Raw genomic sequence first — 25,016 nt, 5'->3', positions numbered from 1 at the left:
CGTCTACTCAGATGGGAATATTTTACTATTTACTCCATTACATTTATTTGATAGCTTTAGTCACTGGTTACATTTCAAATTTAAAGTTTACATGGAATACATGGTATATGATGAGCTTATAAATTACACTGCATTTTTAAAGATTAAATCAGTGCTTCCCAAACCTTTTGGCTTGTGACCCCTTTTACAAAAAGAAGTGTCTGATTGGAGCTTCTTGTCACATTTCACATGTCTGTGAGTTGTTAGCAGTTTAATCAAAGAGACATTTCACCTCCAAACTTCTCACATAGTTTCAAATAAATGACCGTTTGAGGCCCAAAGAGTTAAAACTCTATTTCATAAAAAAGAAAAGATTTGTTATAATGCTCATGCTCACATACTGATTTTTAGCAGGAAATGCTGACGATGTTCACCATCTTAGTTTAGCATGTTAGCATGCTAACATTTGCTAATTAGTATTAAACACAAGTACAGCTGAGGCTGACAAAAATGTCATGAGTTTTGCAAGTATTTGGTCATAAGCCAAAATATTGGATCTATTGGAAATAAGAATTTTGACCTGATGATGGTGCTGCATGAAAGGAAAAGGGATCACCATCGTAAGTACAATTTATCCTTAGGAGCACATGAATGTGTGTATTTCATGACAATCCATCCAGTAGTTATCAAGATATTTCCCTAAAAAATAAAAATGTCGATCTCATGGTGGTGCTTGAGGAAAAGTCAGGGGATCAACAAAGTCATTAGGATTCATCCTCTGAGGACCATGAATATCTGTACAAAATTCTATGCCAGTCCATTCAATGGTTGTTGAGACATTTCAGACCGCACCAAACTGGTGGACCAACTGAGATTGCCATCCATAGACCTATGCTGCATGATGATTGAAATGCTAGGCAGCTGTGGCTCAGGAGGTAGAGCGGGTTGCCTACTAATCGGAAGAGCGCTGGTTTGATTCCCGGCTCCTCCAGTCCACATGTCAATGTGTCCTTAAGGAGGATACTTAACCCCAAATTGCTCCTGGTGGCTGTGCCATCGGTGTGAGAATGTGTGTGACTGATTAGATTTCTTTTGATGGACAGGTTGGGACCTTGCATAGTGGCCCCTGTACCCATTCAGCATATGAATGTGTGTGAATGGGTGAATGTGATTCGTAGCGTAAAAGCGCTTTGAGTGGTCAGAAGACTAGAAAGGCGCTGTACAAGTACAGTCAATTTACCATTTAAGACATGTATACCATCTTTTTGGATTAAGAATTCTGATTGCTGATAAAGCAAACAAAATCTTGTGTCATAATGTTCAAAAATCTGCATTGCAAAAATATGTAGGGTTCCAGATTGAGCTTTGAGGTAATATTTCAAAATGTTTAGGTAAAATGACTAGTTAATAATCTGTCATTTACAGACTCAAAATAACCATCAAAAGGACTAATCATGGACTGCTGTTAAAAAGTTGAGCCCAGGAAAAGTAATGCAGGCTAGAAGACGCATGGTGCAGATAGAGTGTAAGTACAGTAGCTTAAGTATCCTGAGCAGGGCAGAATATAGGACAGTAACATGACACACTGAGAGGTGACAACAGATGCAGGAAAAGAAATAGATGCATGTGAATGAAGGGTAAATCAAGCTCAGACCAGACTAGTCAAATGGCAGAGAGAATGATTGAAATTGACTCCATTACCACTACCACCCTCACCTTCCTTGACACCCCTCTGACTCACCTCTCAGTCTTCCCCGCCTTATCCCTCCCACTCTCCCACCCACCCACTTTTACCCCCCAGCAGCACTTGGGAGGCTATTTTTTGCCACTCTTCACTAAATAAGGCCGTGGAGCATGGCTGCGCGAGTGGGCTGGCAGAGGGCTGCGTGTCTCCGGTTCTTACCTTGGTATAAAAACCCTGGGACGGTGGGGGTTTCCTCTGATCACACTGAACCTGTCACTTGCTCCCCCCTGACAGTGTGTCCTTTAGTGCCGTTCATTCGAACTTGCTTTCTTCTATTTTTGACTCTCCGTGGAAAAAATTTAAATACAAAAAAAAAAAAAAAGAAAATCAAACATTGCTTGTACCAGTTAACCTTTTACCCCAGAACCTAACAATTTCATATTTCCTTCATTTGGGGTGTGCAAACTTTTTTTGTAGTCTTTCTTTCATCTCTTTATTTTGGAGGAATTGTTTTCATCAACTGGACGTCATACAGGAAAGTGACTGAGTGGAATATGGGGACAAAAGGACAAGAAAGGACAGGAAAATGTAAGAGATAATTGAGTGTACTCTGAAAAGCTTCCCATGCTACTACTCCTTTCTACCTACCTTTCTTTGTCTTTTTGCTCATCTTTTTGCCACCTTTTATCCATCCAAACTTTGCACCTGTGTTCTTTACCTCCCATTATGCTTTTTTCTTTCCTTCCCTCTTTCCTTCCTTGCTTCTTTATTTCTGTTCTTGTCCTTCCTTTCACTCTTCCATCCATTTCATCTTTCTCCTAACTTCCCTTTTTTCTTATTTCTGTCTTCAGCTCCCTTGCCTTTCTATCTTTTCCTTCCCAGTCTTTCTTTTTTCCACCTTCCCTCTATTTGCTTTTACTCTTCAGTCTACATTACTCCTCCTTGGTTTTCCTTACCCACATTCTCTCTTCAGTCACTCTTTCATTCCCTCAACCCCTCCCTCTCTCTCTCATTCCCTCCCTCTCCCTGATTTGTCCTTCAGCTCTGTCAGCACTCACTATCTCGCACCATCTCCTTCTCTGGCAGTCTGATCAGCTGTCTTCCTTCTAACTTTACATGGCCTGGTGTGGTGAGGAGGGACTGGCAGCTGACGCATTTCCCTTCCCAGCCATCACTTCAAATCGAAGCTTCTTACACAAACCTCTCAAAGTTTTATTGTTTCTTTTTTACTGGCCAATATTTTTTTCTCTCTTGTCTACCTGCACAGGGTATTATGTTTTTATGTTGTTTTATTTTTGTTTGGTCGGCCTGTTTTTTTCCCCTCCTCCTCCTTTTTCACCATAACCAGCGAGAGAGAGGCAAAGCAAGTCCCATGACCGTCTTCTTTTCTTTCCTCTCCTCTCTTTTCACTCCTCCTCCTCTCCTCCTCCTCTTCTCCTCTCTGCATCCTTAAACTCTCCATCGCTGATTCAGCTCCCAGGGAGGAGAGACTCCGCCTGCAGCGACCGCTTCACTCCATGTGAGCCACCATCCCTATCTGGACCACCTTTACTATGGTAGGTGTAGAAATGCCTGTGTATTTATTATTTGTGAAATGAGTGTTTTTTTCTGAGTTTGCTTACAGCATATATTTGTGAATGTGTGTTTCTGTGTGTGTGTGTGTGTGTGTGTGTGTGTGTGTGTGTGTGTGTGTCAGTGTGCTTTATCCCAGCCACTTTCTCACACAGGACAGTTTTTTTTTCTGCTCTTTGGAAAACAGATAGATTGTGAGTTAGGGAGCTAGAAGTCTTATTTATTTATCACTCCACTCCTTGTTAGAATTGTTGCAGCAGAGAAAGCATTACAACTGCAGCTTGTGATTTGCATGTTGGCAAAGAACCATCTCTGCACATTCACATGAGGTTAAAAGGTCAAGGGTTATCTCTGAAGTGTTACACTCAGGAGTGTTTTCTAATCAGCTAGTTCAGCCATATTGATATTCAGTGCAAATGATTTAGAATAAAAAGCGTCCTTACAGTACACTCCACAATTTGCCCTGTATGAAGTTTGCACAGCGCTCGAGTGTCAGTACAGTAAGTTGTCAACTAAAGGTAATAAACTTAGGTTTTTGCCTATTTATATGTGCGTGCTGAATTTATTTGAACTTATGAATTCATAAACATATGACATATACACAAAATGATGTATATATATGGTTGTCATTTGATATGAAAATTAATATTAACGTTTATTTTTATAAATCACATGAAATCTTTTTCTCTGCACTTTGTTTTTTTTTCTTATTAAAATTCGTTTATATAAATATCTTTTACCAAATTATTGCATTGCATTTTGGCTAGCATATGAGCCACCCATCATAAAATATTTCCATATGTCAGTAGCAGAACCTGGTGTAGAAACGCATGGTGTTGCGCAGGCCTGCACAGTGTGCTATAATTGCATGAGGAGGACAGGTGAGGTTTATCAGTAGAAACACCACGAGTATGCTCTAATGCGTCCCAGTGTTAAGCTCAGTGTTGGTGCGGCCATCCCAACAGGCCTCAGCTCTATCTATAGACAGGGTGCACACGTGTCACTCTCCAGAGAGAGAGAAAAAGAGAGAGAAATTTAAAGTAGAAGCGAGTTTCTAAAAGTGTCATGCATATGCTCCCATCCCTCTGCCCCCGCCCCGGTGCCCAGGCTAATTTTACCCAGTTAGCAGATACCAGGGAGATCAGTGGTGGTCAGCTGTCTGTCAAGCGTCCAGAGCCCTGACAGGCTTCAGGGTGAATTGCTTGAGGTGGAGAGGTGTCGGGTGTCCCAGCACAGCCTGGGCCTATGGGGGACAGCCTGCTTGGTTGTATATATATGGCGTTAACTGCAGTGACTATGAATGTTGAGAGCATACAGAAAGGAACAAGGTTAATAAGAAGAAGAGGATGAGAATTTATACAGTGTTTCCAATATATATCAATCTGTTTCCGACTGGTTTATTGGGATGAAACATGCTTTTCAATACCACCCTCTTGTAAAGATTACAGAAGTCATGCCAGACGTTGGCAAATTCCATCCATTTCCTGCAAAGCTGTGTGCAATGTGGGTGTATATTACACACTGTCCTTATCTTGCAATCTACAGCAGTTGGCTATTTCTCCCTGGAGAATTGTAATTCCTGCCTGGAATATTGTGACAGTGGTGGTGTAGAGGCCAGAGTGGATAGGCAGGTTAATTCTTTGCAATGTGTCCATGTCTAGTGCAGGCTTGAAGTGTGTATGCGTGTTCGCTAGTGTGCACATGAGCAAAACCCCCCTCGTTTACCAGCCCTGGCTGGTGATTTACAAAACCTTCGTTCCATCACTGGTAGAGAAAAGAGGGAAGGAATGAGAGAGAGGAGAGGACGAGTGTGATTTATGGAAGAGACTTTTAGTTTAATTACTGGGCGGGTAGGGCTGATGTGCGCAGACCCCATGGCACTGGTTACACAGTGGTAGGAACACACAAAGGGGCTAGTGGGGGCTAAGCAGGATGACATATTCACATAGATTCTGAAGATGCAGTTGATACACTCAGGCAATTTGTCTGTTCAAAGCAAAGGACAAGACACAAAAGTCAAATTATATGGCATGGAAAAGCAATATATAGTACCTGTGCAGTGGACACACAAAAGGATATGCACAAACACAAGTGTGCAGACACATGGAAGAAATATTGACATAGCTGCTTTTACAAAACAGCAATTTCACACTTCACTGTGGAGTAGTCAAGTAGAAAAATGTATCTTTTGTCCCTTGTAAGTAAAAAAATATTAGAATATTACAAATAAGAAGTGTGAATAATGTGCTGTGTCAACAGTTTTATAGAGATTTGATTACCTGTATTGTTCATTCAAGGTGAAAGGTTGACAGCTAAAGACAAAACAAAGACTTAATGCAGTTTGGCAATGCCAATGCTTCCAGGAGAAATGCATGCTGGGACTGGTGTCTGCCCTGTTTTTGTTTGTTTGTTTGCTTGGTTTTTTTAGTTGTCACACTCTCTATGTCCTCAATATCATAACTGACCTCATATTAACTGAATCAGATATCTGAAGGGGAAGCCCAGTTGGAAAATTGCGACACAGTAACAGCTGTTCACCTGTAATTCAAACACACACACACACACACACACACACACACTTCACTCCAAATAACCCTTATATGCTTCCTGCTGCTCTGCCATAGGTTTTCTTAGCACCTCTCCCAGAGCCTTTATTAGATGTCTGACGTTAGCAATGGTTCAATTCATTAAAAGCGCGACTCAGCCTTTGTGCATTTGCCTATAAATTGGTATTGATCTTTGAGAAGATGGAGGGGAGGGGGGGTGCTTGGGGGAGGAGGAAACAGTAGAGGAGGTTGGGGGCTGTGTGTCAATGTGTATGTGTATAGAGAGGGTGGTTGCTTGTGGATCAGGGACTGAGGGAGGGGGCAGGTGGTCTCAGGTGAATGGGGTTCTGTCAGCCAACAAGGGCAACTGAAGACACACACACATATACAAAGAAACACACATACACAAGACACACTGACATACATTTGCAGATTGACAGACAGCACACATGTACAGTAGGTCACACACATGCATTGGCATCCCTTTAGTTTGCTCTGGCTGCTCTTTCTCATAAACCTGTCCATGCGCCACTTCACACATGGCATTCACCCTCATCACACCACTGTCTGCTCAGCATGGGACTGTAATGCTGCTGTAGTTTGACTAAAAGAGAGGGAGGAGGGCAGACAGTGTGGTGTGGAGTGTGTGAGCATGAGACAGAGACAATGAGAGCACATGCTATATAGAGGGGAGTGGGCAGTCAAGGGGAGACTGCATAGCATGCTAGCCTATAGACTGCATGGGACAGTGTCTGTGTGCAAGAGGAGAACAGCACAGAGCGGGGAGAAAGAGGTAAAAGTGGAATTGCTCTCAGCGGCGGAGGACTGGTGGGACGAGCCGCTGCGCGCCGGACTAAAAGTTTTCTGTGTGAGGAAGAGGGAGAGATTAAGGAGAGGAGAGAGAGGGAAAGACAGAGAGAGGATCAGAGTGGGGATGTTAGAGAGACAGAGAGAGAGTGTGTGGCAAACAGAGAGAGAGAGAGAGAGAGAGAGAGAGAGAGAGAGAGAGACTGCAGAGGCAGCACCTGGGACACAGACTGAGAGAAGAGAGAGCGAAGCACTTCTTCTTTCCAGTCTCCTTTCTTCTCTGCTCTTGCTTTATTGCTTTACCTCTTCTCTTTGGTGCATCGGCCCAGCTGAAGCAGGGGAGGAGGAGGCAGGGAGGAGGGGGAGGGAGAGAGGGAGGAGAGGTGGGGTTTCTATCCAACATCTGCCTGTAGGTAAGTGCAACATCTCCCTCATTTCAGCCCCCCCCCCCCCCCCCCCCCCCCCCCCCCCCCCCACTCCCTCTTTCCACTGCTGCAGCTGAACCTCTAAGCGTGACACTCAAGGTGAATCGCGTGCCGGGTGTCTGTGTCTGTGTGTGTGTGTGTGTGTGTGTGTGAAACTGCTTCATAATGTACAGTATGTCAAAGCAGAGCAGACACATGATCGCCAGACATTGTAGTTATGCTAGTGTAAAAAATGTTTCCTTAAGTGAGAAAAAAGGCAATGTTACAGTGTTTCAATGTTACAAGAGTGAAATATGGTTTCTGGGTGACAGTTATATATGTTGTTAATGAAACAAGGTGTGGATTAATCTGCGGGCAGTAAAGGTCTTGTGTCAATCTAAACTGAAAAAAAATCTTTTTCATCTTAATGATGTAATGAGGTTTGGTGGAAAAACTGCTGGACAGGTCAGAAGAACAAAGCTAAATATTTTTTAAAGGAGTTACAAAAGTTATTGAGGTGTAACAACTGGTGTTTCAGTATGTTTTTGTATGAACAATTTGTTTTTGTACTCCTGAGTTTGTATGTGTGTGTGTTTACCTGCTTGTGTGTACTCAGTTTCTATCTAAGTCACTAGTGTACGGAGGGACCCTGAAGCCAGTGCCATGGGGGATCAGATAGGGGCTTATGTGCATTCAGTGGTCAGTGTGGATCCTGATTCAACATCTTTTTCTTCCTCGTTGAGTGGGTGTGTGTCAGGAGGGGAGGAAGAGGGGTGAGGAAGAGGAAGAAAAGAAGCTGGGGTGGAGGGGCCTGATGCGCCACCAAGGACAGTGGCCTGCTTGGGGGACATACTTCTTTATATGCCCATATGAACAAGAGCAACTATGGAATGTAAAGAAGTATGTATCCCAGGTTAGGAAAAATTACAGCGCTGCTTCTGAACAAAACTCAAACATTTAAACGGGAAGAATTTGTGCTTTGCAAACATGACTGAATCTGCAAACTGACTCTATGGAAACTCACTGGATAATGTGTGTTATGTGCTTTATTTCCATATCATATTCCCAGGTGTTCTGTATGCATGCTTCATGTACATGTGCAGTGTGTGAACATACTTTGTTTGCCCTGATGTAGCCCAGTTGAGTCCAGTCAGCTTGGTGCTGCAGAGAGATGCATACAGTTGAAGACTGTAGATGCAGCTACAACTCCAGTCAGCATTTTCCTCTTGCCCACAATAGATTTTTGGATATCTCTTTCAGTCTGTTCTTCTGAGTTTATTTGCGGAAAAGCAAACATACTTCTTTATACTCTAATGGCAACGGTTTCAAGAACGTGTTCTGCTTTCTTCGGAATACTCCTTTTCTGTTATTTATCAGGTTTTTGGATTGGATAGTGTGAATTCGCTAATGCTACAAAAATACACACTCACACACATGCAAACACCAGAGGCAGACAGCAGTTTCCAGTAAATGGTGCAGTGATTAAATGCTTGCTAATGGATAGCACAGTCCAAGAGGATGGTCAGAAAGAGGAAGAAGCAGAGACTGGCTGGTGGACTCTTAAGCTCAGATGCCTGTCTGTAGTCACACTGTCTGGATCTGGGCTCAACTTGTTGGGCCTGGTTATGAACACTGCATATTTAATGTAGTGATCTTGATCTAAATCAGTCCTTTGTGTGATCAAAAATATGCAGATCCTTTACAGCAGTCTTTGCAGCTCCTTGTTAGATCTTGCTCTGTGTGTTCTTTCACTCTCTGTGACACAGCACTTGAAAATCTGAAGAGCAGTGTCTGTTTTGGGAAAGTTTTATGTCTTTTGGTATTTACTAGATAGCTGAAAGAGGGAAAGTGAAGCAAGAATGGGAAAATGACTTATGACGGTGGTTCTGAGTCAAATCTACAGTGTCAGTCTACATGATATCTATCTCAGTCTGCTGAGCCAGCAGAACACATAGGTGCCACTTTGTGTGTGTGTGTGTGTGTGTGTGTGTGTGTGTGTGTGTGTGTGTGTGTGTGTGTGTGTGTGTGTTTGTGTGTGAACAATGACTAATCTGGATGTGATTTGGAAGCAGGTATGACAAGTGTGTCAGGTTTTAGTGGCCTACTTTGTATATAAATACTGTATGTGACCTAGTTAGGATTTACCTGTCCCTGTTTAGGTGTTATTTGGGCCAGTTTCAGTGCAGTAATTTGGCCCTTTTCAGGTGTACACCCCGGGGCACTGTGCCAGAGCCAACAGGGATTTGCAGTTGGATTACACTTTCTGTCAATCTTATCTAATCTTAGGGGGGTTAATAAAGGAGAAGATTCGCTTTGTTTAGAACAGAATTGTTTAGCACTACAATACATGCAGTCAGACAGTGTGTTTCAAAGCTAATTAAGCATCAATATGAGAGACAGGTCTAATCTTAACAGCTGCAGATGAAGAGGCCATTGAGATAAACAGTGTCCAAAAATGTGTGAAACACACTTCAGCAACATATTCATAAAGCTCCTCAAACATAGAAAATGTGTTTGTGAGTAAGTACAAGTGTGCGTGTGTGTTTTTATGTTGGGGGGGATTTATTGCAGTGATTTGTAAGAACCAGAGGGAAAGGTTGTTGTACTGTGGGAGAATTCAAAGATAGAAGGACACAGTGCTGAGGGTGACAGAGAGAGAAGGGGGGATGACAAAAGGGAAACAAGAGAGCAGCGTACACTGAAGTGGGATTGGAGCGTAGGGAGTTGTGGCGAGTGAGCGTGTGAGATGAGGCGAGTCGAAAGAGAGGCAGAGAGAGAGAGTTACTGGATTGATGATGGTGTTCAGGGCTGGTGTGTGTGTATGTATGTGTGTGTGTGTGTGTGTGTGGGTGTGTGTGTATCTGTGTGTGTGTGTGTGTTTGTGTGTTGGATGGGAGGGGGCTGGGCGGGTATTGTTCTGTCACTTTGCCTGTGTCAGCAGGTGGAAGCTCTCATCAGGACATTAAATATGCAACAATGCTGACTGCGGCACCGTGCTGAGGCAGTCAAAGCTGGATGACTAGGGGGGCCCCACTAAAAGTAAACCAGCCGCACCATTTTGCCTTGCTCCACACTAGATAGCCATCCATCCACAGACAAACACACACAGAGACCTCTGGTGTCTCAGGGCTGCCCTGACCCTCCCTCCCTGCTCTCCTTGGCTGGCTTGGCGGGTAGCCGGCTGGTAAAGCTGGTTGACTTACCGGTTGACAGACTGGCTGGTTGACTGGTTCCCCCATCTGGAAGTCCACACAAGGGCAAAGGCAAAGCTAGTAATCCACAGGTCCAGTGAGGGATTAGCAGTAGTTACATACAGATCAGTCATGTGGAACATTGACTGTAACGACCGAAGAAATCTGAGTCTGTGAATGAAGAATTTCATGCAAAACCAACTGTACAGCTGTAGTTTAACATGATAATGAACATGGTAATATAAGGGAATGATTGATTTTCAACTCTCTGTCAACACATAATAGTTGCTCAACCTTACTGAGTTCATGAAAGATTTTAGATTTACTGTTCCAAACACCTGTAGAGTGCCTACTTCTCTTATCCAGAGAAAAAGACTTGTTTTAAATTTCTGGTGCATATGAAATTAATAGACTAGCCTAGGAGTTAAGGCACAGACCATGAACTACAACAGCCCTTGTTTAAATCTGGCTGGGGACCTTTTTTGAATGTAGTTAAGCATCTCTCTCTACCCTCATTTCTTGTCATCTCTCTACTATAATTTCTTGAATAAATGCATAAAATGTGCCCTCAAAAAAGCAATAAATAGAAGAAGGAGAAGATAGGGTAGTTTGCAATTAGTAGTCCTCATGGCTGAACAGACAAAATAGGAGCATCCCCAATAAAACTTTGTAGAAAATGTCTTTCACCACAGTGGTGATGATTCAGTGCTGGACAAATTAAAATAGATAGGATGTTAAAAGGAACCATTTTATATAATAATAATAATTAATAATAATTGCAGGTATTTAGGGTGGTATTTTTTGATGGCAATACAAACATGCAAGAAAAATGTGGTGTTCATGGAAATAAACATCGTGTAGGGGTGAGGCTGGAAGTGTGGTTGAATAGTAATGGGAAATGAAAATTAAGCCTTTAGCATTTACATAGAGTTTCTGTCTGATTGTGTGTGTGTGGATGTGCACAAACATAAAATCATGGACTGTTAGTATGTATCCATGTATACCTGTATGTGTGTGACAGAAGAGAGAAAGAGGAGATGTGCGCAGAGGATGGAGGGATGAGATTGTAAAGTCAGGCATTTTATATTAAGTGTCAAAGTTTATTACCGGGATTTTTTTTTCTTCTGTTTTAATCATGTTTATAGTAAGTGTGCATCTCTGGCAGTTCACGGAATATAATAGGGGTAAAGAGTAATAGAAGTTGAAATAGATGCGGTGGAGTGGTAATGTATGTGTCGTTTTGCCCTGATACAAGGACACAGACACAGCCTATTATATCCCCTCCTATGTTTATGTCTCTAAAGTGAATCTCAGGGGGAATGTACATCTGAACCCCCCAAAGTCATCTTCCAATAATAGGAAGACATAAAATACACACAGAAATACCGTTACATGTACTGGTGTAATGTAAATGAAATGTGTAGATAGACAGACACAAACACACTTGGCAAGTTGCAATAGAACATATGCTATCAGCAGCAGCAATAACAGCCGCAGTATTGATTTATTCAGCTGTTTATGTTCTTTTTTCTAATATGTCCACATTACATGGACATGGTGTGTCTGTACTGAGAGCAGTGGCTCACTGATTTGTTTCTCGCACTGTAGAAGCTGCTTTTATTTGTAGTATCAGTGATGGGCTAAAGCCAAGACAAATGTGTAATTTCACAGTTTACACTGGCAGGCTGCTCATGCACTCAGTCATTACAAAACAATAGTCTCTTTGTTAAAACAGACACTAGGCTTATTAGTGTGTCAAAGATGGAACATGATGGTACTGTAGCTATCCCCCTGAAATCATGACAAATTACTGCTAAGAAAGAAAGAAAAAAGACAGATGACATCAGATGAAAGAAAAAAGATAAAGTCCTGATAATAAATTACTTCAGAAACCTAATGAATTACTCATAATTATGAGCCTTAAAAGTCAATTAGTCATTTGGCCCAGCATTTTAATGTGAGAATGATGGTGCATCAGTTCAAAGAGAAACTGAGAATCAATTAAGAAAACACAGCATAATCAGAAACCAAATTACGATTTATAATTTAGCAATTAAGTCATACATTCTCTGTGAGTGGGTCAGAGTCGAAGAGCCTCACCCTGCCAGACACACACACACACACACACACACACACACACACACACACACACACACACACACACACACACACAGTGCGCCTCCAAAAAGCCGATCAGTCCCTATGCTGGGACAGGGATCAATGTTGAGGTAATTTGTTTCGATCAATTAAACAGACATCTGCTTGAATTAGACTCCAATTGACTGCAAAAGGCCCAACCCCTTCCCATCCGCCTGTGCTTATGTGTGTGTATACACATGCACGTGTGTCCTTCGTGTGGACACAGCAAAACCACAAACATATCTCTAAAAGGTGAATAATTCCTCTACAGTGCATAATTGATTAGAACAGTTCTAGGACACCAGCTGGACTTGTAAATTATTACATCATTTTGCAGTTTATTTCCTCATTTCCTCCAATTATACTCTTTGCCAAACACGTTTACGTCTTAAGATGCAATGCAGAGAGGAAAAGGAAAAACTTCATCTGGAATGAGCAATGCCAGGGGCAACTTTGACACTTGTTTATTGTTTATGGTGCAAGGAGGAAAAAAAGAGGGAAAAGACAGTTGTATTAGCCCAAGTCTAATCTAATGGCTCCCACTATTGTTCTCTGTACATCAAGTTATGTTGCCGATACTAGAGCCTGTCCATTACTGTACAATACAAGGAGAGAGGGTCTGCTCCCTTCAAATGAACACACAGGATAATTGTTATGCAGTGAAGCTATGAAGCAGAGGGAAGTAATTAAAGGAACAAGGGCATGGTGGTGGTGGGCCGCACCCCCCTCTTCAACATCCCCACTGTGCTACTGTTTCTCCCTGCTCGCTGAAGATTACACACACACACATACACATTTTCACACGCAGGTTACCCTTACATTGACACCCTCATAATTACTGCCAGGGTTTACAGTCATCCTAATATTCTAATTACACTCTGTCTATGTTTATAAGGTTGTAACATTTACAATTTTATGACACAGTGATTGTCAGTTGACCAAAAAATGAGAACAAAGCCCCCTGCCCCCTTCTAATTCTTTGTTCTCATAGTACGATATCACTCACCCCAGAATAAACACTCCATTTTTAATTAGTTCAAAATACATTATGACAGAAAATAGTTATAGGATATTTTTGTCCTTTCATAACACAGCCCCCAACCTCAGAGCACATGCATCCATCTCCTGCAACATTTCAAGAATATATTGCCTGCAGAGGCATCTCAGGGAAAATATAAAATAGAGTCTCAGTGATATATCTCATAAGGTATAACTCGAGATATAATGCATTCCTGGGCAGATTGTTATTTCCATTACTGTTTATGAGAATAGTGAATGAGGACTGTGTGAGAGAGTGTTCTGTAGGTTCATTTTTGAGAAGTGATCTGAAGCAGAACTGGAAGGATTGTTAAAGCCCCTGACAACCAGCTTTCAAATCTTGAGTATTTCAGTTTAAAATTAAACATTTATGACTTAATAAGCAATTTTTAAAAAATTCTTATGATTTATTTTTGTGTTACAAACACAAAAAAAGCTAATCTGCTTCATCAGGACTGTGTGGGTGTGGTTTGATTTGATTGACAACATGAGGTAGAAACCCCCAGAGCTGTCAGTAGATTTTGATTTTTAAAATGCTGCTAAATCCTGATTGGTGCATGGAAATTCACCTTTTTTACCAACTCAGGCCCACCCACTTCAAACCAGTGAGAAGAGCACAAGCAAAAGCACAACTACAGAAATCTCTCATGTGAAAAAGTAAGCAAGAAGCTTAGTACAAAAATAGGTTTCAGTGCCTTTAAGGATTTTCAGAAGTAAGTAATCTATAATTTTAAGTCAAGCGTCATTCAGAAGATCATATTAATCAACTAATGTGTGTGAGTGTGTATGAAGTGTATGAGCATACTGGACAACAGATGCATTGTCTTTTGATGTACATTAGTTGTGTTTGACTGTGTCTGTGTCATGTGGCTATATGTGATTTACGTGTAGCATGCCCATGCCTCCATCAACCTGCCAATGCTAACATGTCTTCTATCGGAGTGGGGCCTCATGCATCCATTTCCCTTGGGCCTACCAGAGGAGGAGTGTAATTGGGAGCAGCATGCAGGAGTGCTGAGTGCCTGCTATAGCCAGTGATACAGGATGATAGCGAGGCAAACAGGCCAAGAAAGAGAGAATGAGTGAAGCAGCCAGCAAGGCTGAGAGCGAAAGCAGTGGAGTTCAGCTGGTAAAATGAGCCTGTCAGTCAGGGAGTATGTCAGTCAAACAGTGAGTTAGGCAGGGATGCGCTATGAGCATTCCTACGTCATTGTACTCGCTGCTCAGAACTTGTTTTATTGACAAGGAAAAGATAGAGATGGAAATAGAGGTTGGTGTTAGGAAAGGGTTAAAGAACAGAAGACAGAAACGAATAAGGAAATCGTTGTGATGTAAAGGCTACATTAGAACCTAAAAATGTGTGAAGGGGTCATGGCTAACAAGAAAAGCGAGGAACAAATGATCAATAGGCAGAGAAAAAGAGGAACAAAAGAGAAAGAGGGTGGGATCATAAAGAACCTGGATTACGCAGACAGAAAGAGAGAGTCAGTTGCCAAAAGTAAACCTCACTAACTCATAAAGAATTATGTGTTGTGATCTGTTCCACTGATTGTTGTGTGCTTTGAGATAATTGCCTCCATTTTGTTGCACAGAGACTATTACAGTATATGATAGCTGGATTACTATCTGTAACAGTGGGCTTTACACAGCACCAGTAGTGCTGTATCAGCAACAGAGTGTGCTGTAGAAACTATAGGTTTAGTGAACAGCATGAGTGGGCTGTGTATTGGCCTAAGGCTATTGTAGTAGTTATGGTCTCCTTTCGTAGAATTCCACCCAGTGGTGTGAAAACGTTTTTCCCTGTTGGGTCCAGCAACATCAACACATCACCTCAATGGAATCAAATCTGGGAACTGTAATTTCTAGCAAAAGTTACTCAAACAGTATTAAATACTGCTGTGGGGTTTTTGGGGATCATTTACAGCGGCGGATTAATACATATTTGGTGCTCTTTGTTTTTGAGCAGCAGGACAGTGTGTGTGGGATTGAGTCAAAATAAACTACAGTGTGTGTGTTCATTGTAATAATCACAGGCTGTGCAATAGTGTGGCTCATAAATGTGTTTTTAAAAGGGTTTTTTTTTATAATAATATAGAATTATATATATTATAATAAATACACTGAGAAAAATATTTATCCTTTGAGCAGTGATGTAGTTTAGGGTTAATTCACATAAAGCACTCATTTTTTTAATGCAAGCTGACAAAAATCATTGCACTATGAATTGAAAATATACATAACAGTAAGTATCATCCACTTTAGTGATGATGAAGTCATATTATATGGTAAAATGCATAAAGTAGTTTTTGTTTGTTTTAGTGGTGATTTGCATTATGGTGCCGACTGAGTGGAGGTCAGATTTTGATCACTTCCATACTGACTACTCCATCATATGCTGTTAGTAATAATTCTAATGATAAGAAATGTAATATAACTAATAAAAGCAGTGGCATGCATGTTACTATATTACACACAAACATGTTCGCTGAGGCATTGGGCTCAGTGATGTCATGACATGAAACACATGTATACTATAAGATAGATTGAGGCAGTGTTACTAATGGTAAATATGTTCCTAATTGCTTTAAACAGGTACAGTACATAACATTACATAATGCAACATTTTCATGTTGCATTATGGTCATGGTGTATTTTCCATTTGATCTGATTTCCTTTCATGCGTCTCCACTGGTCAGTCTGTGGCCAGACACACAGCTGAGAGGACCACTCTAAGCTTCATGATGCCAGGCCGGGTCAGTGCAGTGGCAGGGAAAGATGGAGAGAGAAAAAATGAAAGAGAGAAACTCTTGGACTCTAGTGGTTTGTTATGAGAACAATAAAGCTGCAGGGCAGAGGGGGAGTTCTGGCCTGGCTACAAAGTCCCTAAAGGAGGAGAGCAGAGGAGAAAGTGGAAAGAAAAGGGGGGAAAGTTTGAGAAGCACAGCGTTGGAAAATTTATTCAGATGTTTTACTTAAGTAAAACTGGCAATACCACAGTGTATACTCCAATACAAGTAAATGTTCTGCATTAAAAATCTTATTTAAGTAAAAGTGTTACTGGCAAAGTATACTTTAAGTATCAAAAGTATAAGTGCATTTTACTGTTTTAGCTGTTTGAGGTGGAATTAATTTTAACTGCAATTCAATGAATCATACTTAATATATGTAAAGTCTTAATCTGCAAAGTAACTAATCACTACAGCTATTAAATACGTGTAGCTGACTTAAAAGTACAATATCTGTCTCTGAAATTTTTGACCACTTCAGAGCAGTGGAAACAAGCTGTAAACTCAAGATTGACATATCATCAGTGTTTAAAGTTGATATAGTGAACGTATTAGCAAGCAGTTGCTTATTTATACATTCGTCAGAAGCAACATTAGCATTCATTCAAAGTCATTCACTATCTTTTTAACTCTGGTTTGTTCTGCACCAACTGAGAGAAATACCTGGCATTTTAGCTGCTAAATGCTCCGCTATGTTCAACAGCTAGCTGCTAACTTTGCCTGTTTTTTTGTTCTGAACAGGTAGTGTACAGTGGGTTTATCAGAGGTCTTTTGCTGAAAACGGCTGCCTGTTGTGTCTGGATACGACGATGATGAGAGCAGTGAAAGTGAACCAAAACAATAGTAAGTTGTGGGGCATAAAACAAAAACAATGAGCTGGAAGATGCTAAAATGCTCTGTAGAGCTGAGGGGAACTGCAGAGTTTGGGGGGGGATAATTCTTTGTGGGTTCATCACTGCAAGAGCCCCCTTTCACATATAACTAGTCATGCAATCCATAGTTAGGATAAAAATACTTATTGTAGCCACTTTAAGTACATTACTTGTGTATACTGTATATACTTACCAAATTACTTCCCACCTCTGGAAAAGTGAATATTAAAATTTTATATAATTAATAAATGTAATGGCTCTAAATTAAATGTTTAATTTACAGCTAAATTATTCATCTTTGACCAACAGTTGATAAGAAAATCAATATAGAGTCCTGGCCACACTGCACTTTAGACTCCTTCCAGCCCTTCATAGTAAACTGTATTTTGCCTTTAAGCCTAAAGGCTTTGTTGACTTAGTTTAATCACACTTACCCATCCCGACACATATATCTTCACACAAGCAACCAAGACGCTGATCTGACACAGATTCTAATCATGATGTCTCTAACTAGCTCAGGCCTCTTTCGATCCCCATTGTCCCAAGTTAGAACAGAGCAGTCGTAATGAAGCCTCTCAATCTCTGTGCATATATAGGCTTAGAAAGAGCGGGTGTCCAACTCTCTCACAATAGAAAGCGTGTCAGCTGGGACTATCTTTATGCCTGAGCTCCTCTCTGACTTAAACTGCACTGGATTTTTTGTTTCACGACAGAACGTATATCAAGCGTGCCTTTGTGGCCCTGCTTCGGCCTGTAATGAATGCAGGGCTAAAAAATACCTAAGTGGTGGCGGTGGTTCGTTAAGGGAGGGGATGGAGGGAGCAGGGTAAGAGGTGGAGGAGGAGGAGGGGTGTTTGAACGTGCTCAGAGTGTGAATCAGACTGCATAGGTAGAGAGAGGAAGGTGAAGACAGAAGGCAGGTCTGCTGCGGTTTGGCAGCCACTGCACATGGATCATGACATCATTCCCTGACAAAACGAGATGACGTCTTCTCCACTTTGATATCTTTTTCTGTGGAAAAAAAAAAGAAAATTCAAAAAGTTCCTTTCAAAATGAAGAGCCTGCACATGTAAAACTATTTCATTTAATTTCCGCTGTGCCCTTCATTCTCTTAATCCGATCTCCTTTCACTTGAGAAACTGAAGCTTTTCCCATCATTTCTTGCTATCCGAGCTGTCTCCGTTTATCTCCCTTTGTTCTACTTTGCCAAGAAGTTTAGTGACAGACTGTGTGCAGGAGTTAGCTCTTAGCAATTTTTATATCCTTATGTGAGTTTATGAGCAGATAATTACTGATATTGGCTGTCCCAAGCATCTTTAGACACCACCGCTTCCATTTAATTTTCTTAGCTTTTTTCTTCTCAGCATTTTATATCACATAAAATCGGATACAGCAATGCTGGCGTTGTCGCCATGTTTTTAATCTCATTAGAGTTATTGATGGTGAGTTACTGTGTTGAGGACAGGTCTGAAGGGCAGTTAAGGCTGGTAAGACGACACATGCACATGTAATATGCGGAGGTCTCCTTACTGAACAGTGTTTTAGCTTGCACACTCTCTGGAAATATATTTGGTGAAATTACTGGATAAAGTGGCTCATTAAGGACACTTACAGTGTGAAGAATTTCACCTCTGCAAAGTCTAAGAAAAGACAAAGTCCTCAAGAGTCCAGTAAGGTTATATTAATCTAGAATACATACATGGTATTTTTTTAAAGGTTAAATAAGTGTTAAGCCCAGTTTACATGTTGTGTTCATCTACAAATAAAGGCAGATAGGGGAGAGCATGTGAGGGAGGAGAGGATATAATTAAATATATCATCTAAATAGGTATTGATCGTCTTAAGGGTGTTGCCATTAGATTAAAAGGTTAAGGAATAAAACCGCTTTGAGAATTAAATCATTGTGAGGTAAAATCAAGAGTGGTGGAAGATAAACACCACAATAATCACAAAGTATGAGTGCTGCAGACACACTTAATGATATCCTATAGACACATTAAAGATGCTGTCAAGATGCATTTAAGGACCATAATCGAAACTGGTCACAGTAGTTTAAACAAATCTACTGGAAAGATAGTTTAGGTTGGATGCACTGTTTGAAAACTGAAATATCGACAGAAGGTCAAGCAGGTAACCCTGCTGTTTATGTGTGTGGAGATACTGTTAAAGTTGCTCCACATTATGAACAACAGTGTGGACGTAGCTTTAGAGATACCATCATCATAAGCTACAGTAACCCTGAGACTGCTGCCGACTGATAAGGAAAGAGTTCACCACTCAGGTGCCATATGGTAGGCACAGTATGGCACCTGAGCCGAGCAGCCGCACAAGGTCAGGAAGTGTTTTTATCCGGCAGACATGTTTTATCTTAAGGGAGAGTACAGGAGTGAGGAAGTGGCTAAGCAGAGGATAAAGGGTCCTGTTATGCTCCTGTCTCCTTCTCTGATCAACCAATCAGGCACGGGAATAGTGCTGAGTCAGCTGCTGAGTGCTGCTCACGTCCGAATGCAGGGGAGGAGGGGTGGTGGTGGAAGAAAAGCCAGCCAGCCAGTGTCTGCAGTGGACTGCAGTAGCATTAGCACTGCTAACCTCATGACAGGGGGCCTTCGCTGGGGGGGGTCTGATGGACTGTTATTTTACACCACTTATGCAATGCTCATCACAATCCTATAGATAATCAAGATTCAAGATTCATTATCATTTTATAACACAAGATTGAATAACGAAATGTAGTTTTTAGTCCCTTAATGCTACTCACAAAAACAGAAATTATATAAATGGATTAATTAATAACAAGTCATAAAAATGAAACTATTTTTTATATTGGAGTGCAGAGGATGAATTGAGGAGTCTCACAGCCTGAGGAAAGAAGCTGCTCTGTAATCTGGTGGTACAGCAGCGGATACTTCTGTATCTCTTGCCAGGCAGGAACAGAACAGGCTGTGGTTGGGGTGGTTATTGTCTTTTAGTATCCTTTGGGGTCTGTGCAGGCTCCTCACCTCACTGATATCACTGATGCTCGGTAGATGGGTACTGGTGATGTTCTGGGCGATTTTAATCACCCGCCGCAGAGCCTTCCTAAGTTGGGCCATGCACATCCCATGCCAATTTGTGATATGTCCAATCAGGATGCTTTCTATTTCTCCTCTGTAAAAGTTAACAAGAACTTGGGACAGGAATTTTGCCTTCTTAAGTTTCCTTAAGAAGTACAATCATTTTTGAGCCTATTTTACTTGGGTGGAGATGTGTGATGTCCATGACAGGTTCTCTGTGATTCTGATACCCAGGAACTTAAAACTGTTCACCTGCTCCACCCCAGTTCCACTGATGTAGACAGGGGTGTGTGTCTTTGCCTACTTTTTTCTAAAATCAAAAATCAGCTTGTTGGTTTTGTTGACATAGAGCAGTATGTTGTTCTCTGTGCACCATTCTGCAATATTTTTGATTTCCTCTTGATATGAACTCTCATCATTGTTTGAAATCTGGCCGATGATGGTGGTGTCATCCGTAAACTTCACAACAGAGTTCTCTCCATATCGAGGGTTGCAGTCATGAGTGTACAGCGTGAATAGTAGAGGGCTAAGCACACAACCTTGGGGGGCTCCGGTGTTGAACACTAGAGTGGAGGAGGTGTGACCACCAATCCAAACTGTCTGGGGTCTGCTTGTGGGAAGTCGATATCCAGAGTGTGGTACTCAAGCCCAGAGTGTTAAGTTTTCCAATCAGTTTCATGGGGGGGATTGTATTAAATGCTGAGCTGAAATCAACAAAGAGCATTCTGGTGTAGGTGTTATTTTTAAGGTGTGCGAAAACTGAGTGGAGAACAGTGGAGATGGCATCCTTTGTGGATCTGTTGGTTCTGTTAGCTCCACCCTAAATGTTGGCACTCAGTTTGATATATAGATCCCACTTTTCCCTCTGCCTCTAGTCAGTGGGTAATTAGCAGGAATAAATACAGCCAGCCATAGAAGATAAAGTTTACAGCCTGACCACAGGTCAACTTGTTTCATTACTATAGTGTGCCTTGCATCAAGGTAATTACCAACTGGCAAACATCATCAGACAGGCACAGAGGCCTTCATTAGGATGGTTTGTCTAAATCTGCTTAATTTAAATGCTGCATTATAGAAGATTATTGCATTCTAATTGGATTTTAATGGTTATTTTGTAACAGTGGCCTTACAACAAGAAAGTGGTGCTGTCAGAGTTTTTCCGGGCCTTGCCCTCCCACAGCGTGTCGCTGAATGGAAAGCCATGTCCTGACAGTCAGTCAATCAGTGAGTCACTGAGAGCCACTTTTCCTGATAAGGAGAGAGAGAGCTGAGAGGAATACAGAGAGAGAAAGAGACTGAGACACAGAGCATGCAACATGGTCAGCGAGAGTGAAGAGGCAGAGTGAGCGATGGGAGTTGCGGCAAGATGTGTTTGTACAGCCCTGGTGTCAGGCCATACATCTGAAATGAAAATATCACGGTGAGCAAGAGTGACAGAGTCCACTGCGGGACTAGTTTCAAAGTGTCACTCGTCTTGCGAAGGCTGTATATAGTGGTGGGCTGGCAGCTGCTCCATAACACCACCTCTGCTGTGTAAGTCTCCCCAGGGACGCCTCACACCCCGACTGACCTTCCCACCATGACTCCCTGACTGTTGTTACCACTACGTCTCTCCCTCCCTCTCTGCTGGTGTCCAGCTGTCCCTAAACCTCATCCCCTCCTCCCTGTCTCCAATATAAGGGCAAGAATGCAGCGGGCAGCACAGTCCCAGAATAGACAAGTAGCCAGCCTATCTCCAACCATGCAGTCAGGATGACAGAGGGCACCTACAGCATCCACACATGCAAGAGTGCACACTTGCAGCGCCACTTATCCGGGCTATAACTCTTGCTCTGCTAAACTAACAAACGCACAACACCTCCATTTATAGTAGTTTTTATCTTAATGGAGCACCTTATAGTTTAATGTTGAAAGAGCGCTCACCAGTGAAGCTTTCAGTAGGCATCTGAGCGAGGTTAATGATAAAACGCTGCAAGTGTAATGATTCTGTTTGAAGTTGGATCTGAGTGGAGGTGCACAGGGTGAAGGAGCGTTGCCCATTTGATAAGTGTGTGGGCCACAGATTGCTGGAATAAAGCGCAGACGGCGTAGTGAAGGGATTCTCTCCCTAATCTACTGAAAATCCTGCTATGAAAAGGATTTCATGTGCAGGGCTTTCTCCTCTGAAGCTGATATTCACACTTGAACACACACACAGAAGCTTGCCGACCAATACGCAGAAATTACACACTTGCTCACAACAAGAACACTGTCCATGCACATTCACACTTACACTTTGGAGATAAAAAATAGACATGAACAGCCGTGCAGGTTATATGCTCGGAAGCACGGAATACACACATTCACATTAACTCTGTACACACACACTCACACTCACACACACACACACACACACACACACGCACACAAACACACATTGCAGTGCTGCATGTTGCAGATAGAACAACAGCAGCTCTGGGACAGGTAGAGAATTCAGGCCATACTAGCTCGTCCTCTCCTTGTCTGTGTGCTACTTCCCACTTTCTTCCTCTTGCCATTCTCCCCTCCGTTTCCAGCCTCCTTTCTTTTCCTCACAGTTTTTTTTCTCAGCCAAGGATGCATCCCCCTCATCAAAGTCTCAGGTGACAAGTTTATCTAACAAAAGGGAGAGAGAGATAGGAAGAATGAACAGGCCTTGTCTTGCTCCATGCTTCCTTGTATGCACTGCTTGTATTTAAGTATTTATTTTTTTAATGTAATTTGTGTGCAGTGAGGCTGATGTATTTGTTATCTAGAGAGGGGTGGATAGCTTTGAGACAGGACTGACAATGCAATCTCTCTCTCCCTCTCTCTCTCTCTCTCTCTCTCTCTCTCTCTCTCTCTCTCTTAAATACTGGTTTAAATACTAACAGGAGCACATCAAGGGAAATTCATGAAGCTGAGAATTACATTTTGGTGAAAGCTGTAGCAGTACACAATCATGAAAGAGAAATTATAGTTAGACTGATATCACATTTCGTGATATTAAAGAATAAGGCCAGTAGCACTGTAGTTTTTAGCAGACATTACCCAAGGAGGAGTAAAAAGTGTATTTGTTGAGAACTATTTTCAACCATGGATTAATACACATTTCTGAGTATTTCTGGCAAAACAAAGAGTTGAAAGATGCTAGGCTCTGTACAGTTGAGGGGAACTGCAAAGCTGGGTGATAATGCTCTGTAGATGTTTCACTACAGCGACTCCTTTCACATTACACAGTCATTTGATCCATTAATTAATACTGAAATATTGATTGTTGCAGCTTAAGCTTCGAACATCAGTAGTAATGTGTAGGGAAAGTTGTAATCTACAAGGAAAGATACTGTGTCTGATTAGATATGTAAAAAAAATTAATGATCAGAAAATATCAGTCAGTTGTGCAAAAAATATCCAGACAGAAAATATCAATAGCTTGGATTCCGGGGCCAAGACTCTGCTTTAACAGTTTATTTCCTAATGATTAAATGATTAGCTAAGCTAATTGAACTAGGAAATGAGTAAATTGCTGCAAGGACAAGCAGAGCCGTGCAGTTAGCAGGAAGACTGCTGAGTACATCATCTCTGTGCCCCCACGTTCAGGCGGGCAGCAGGGCTGAACCATGCATGGGCCAAAAAAACTGAAATACAAGTGATCATGGGAAGAGAAGAGATTGGAACAATGAGGAAGTTTGTGTGTGTTAGTGTGTATGTGTTAGAATGAGAGGAGGAGATGTTCCACATAGCACTAGAGGTCAATGAGTGTTAATTTTCCTGCTGTCTTGCTGGCTTCATTAGCAGTATTGGCAGTTAGGTGATGAATTCATTGTTTTCTCAAGTTTGTCTGCAACCATTGTTTATATGTGTTCTTCTCTTATCTCTTAGGGCCCTTCTCCTTGTTTTTCTCATCTCTTTTTCATCAGCCACAATGTTTTTTTCCCCTTCTCTCTGTATCTCCTTCTCACATGCACATACTCTCGTCCTCTTCTGTTTTTCTTCATCTTGTTTCTAAAAAAGTCTATTTCTTTTTTGTATATTTTTGTTTCTTCTATGCAGTAACATGTGCTCCTTCAAGGGCAACGTCTCCTCCGATAATCAATGATTGCTTGCTATGTGTCTGCATGTTTGGGTGTGTTTTGTGCATGCATGTACAAATGAGCGCATTTTGAATGAGCAGCTGCTTGCCTGGACAACCCCTTTTCTTATAATATCTTCCCTCTCACTCTGTTTCTTTCAGGTCTCCATCCAGATTTGTCTCCTCACTTCCTCTTCCTCTTCAACTCTGTCCACCTTTCAGACCAGGCCCACCCCTAAAATGCTTTGCTAAAGCTGGTAAAATGGAACCAAATCAACTGTTCAATGGATTTGGTCCCCTTCAACCAGCTGTAGCTGTGCATTGATCACTGCGAATTATGCACACACACTTGGGTGGAGGGACAGAAAAGCAGTGGAAAGACTTGAGCTAATTTACTGGAAAACAGCTTGGAAAATCTAAAAATTGAAGCTACATTAGCTTTCTGCACAGAAACAATTGGACTGTGATGCAGAAACTCATCCATGGATAAATACCCAGCATGCACCAGTTACTGCATGGATTTATCTCTATCAAACAGATTACCCAAAAGGCATTGAAGTCATTTGCTAAATCTGAATAAAACAAGCCAGGTAGGTAATTATAGATGCTGAGATGCTGTATCTTGGTGAATTTGTACTTTGTTACATGCTGCTATAAATGCATTCTCCTATGGAGACTTTTTTATTGTACTTTGTAGATTCTGAAGTGTGTGTGCAAAACAAGTGTGGTATGGTTGAAGAGCTATTGAGTGTAAGAACAAATGCTGTGTAAGAAAAGCACTGGTGCATTTTTGTGTGTGCATGCATGTGTGTGTGTGCCATTGACTGCTAATGCACATGTCTGATCAATAAAGCCTCATCCTGAAGTTCATATAAA

At 41.6% G+C, this 25,016-nt stretch overlaps 2 long non-coding RNA genes across 4 annotated transcripts in view; one reads left to right on the top strand and one right to left on the bottom strand.

Annotated features, from left to right (window-relative positions):
- The window catches only part of LOC137184038 (uncharacterized), a 19,327-nt gene extending 17,315 nt beyond the window's left edge, over nucleotides 1-2,012 (bottom strand). The window contains exon 1 of one of the 2 annotated variants that reach the window (XR_010928609.1): nucleotides 1,883-2,012. This is a non-coding gene — a long non-coding RNA (uncharacterized lncRNA). The remainder of the gene's footprint in view (nucleotides 1-1,882) is intronic. The other variant, XR_010928610.1, reaches the window with a different exon arrangement.
- LOC137184037 (uncharacterized) lies at nucleotides 1,922-25,016 on the top strand. 2 transcript variants are annotated; one of them, XR_010928608.1, is made up of 4 exons: nucleotides 1,922-2,251; nucleotides 3,137-3,223; nucleotides 16,892-16,989; nucleotides 24,303-25,016. It is a non-coding gene; the product is annotated as an uncharacterized lncRNA (long non-coding RNA). The 2 variants fall into 2 exon arrangements; XR_010928607.1 differs by lacking the exon at nucleotides 16,892-16,989 and having other exon boundaries at nucleotides 1,931-2,251; nucleotides 3,137-3,219.

This window comes from Thunnus thynnus, chromosome 6 (genome assembly GCF_963924715.1).
Source record: "Thunnus thynnus chromosome 6, fThuThy2.1, whole genome shotgun sequence".
Taxonomy (NCBI): Eukaryota; Metazoa; Chordata; class Actinopteri; order Scombriformes; family Scombridae; genus Thunnus; species Thunnus thynnus.
This window is presented reverse-complemented; position numbering and strand designations above follow the sequence as displayed.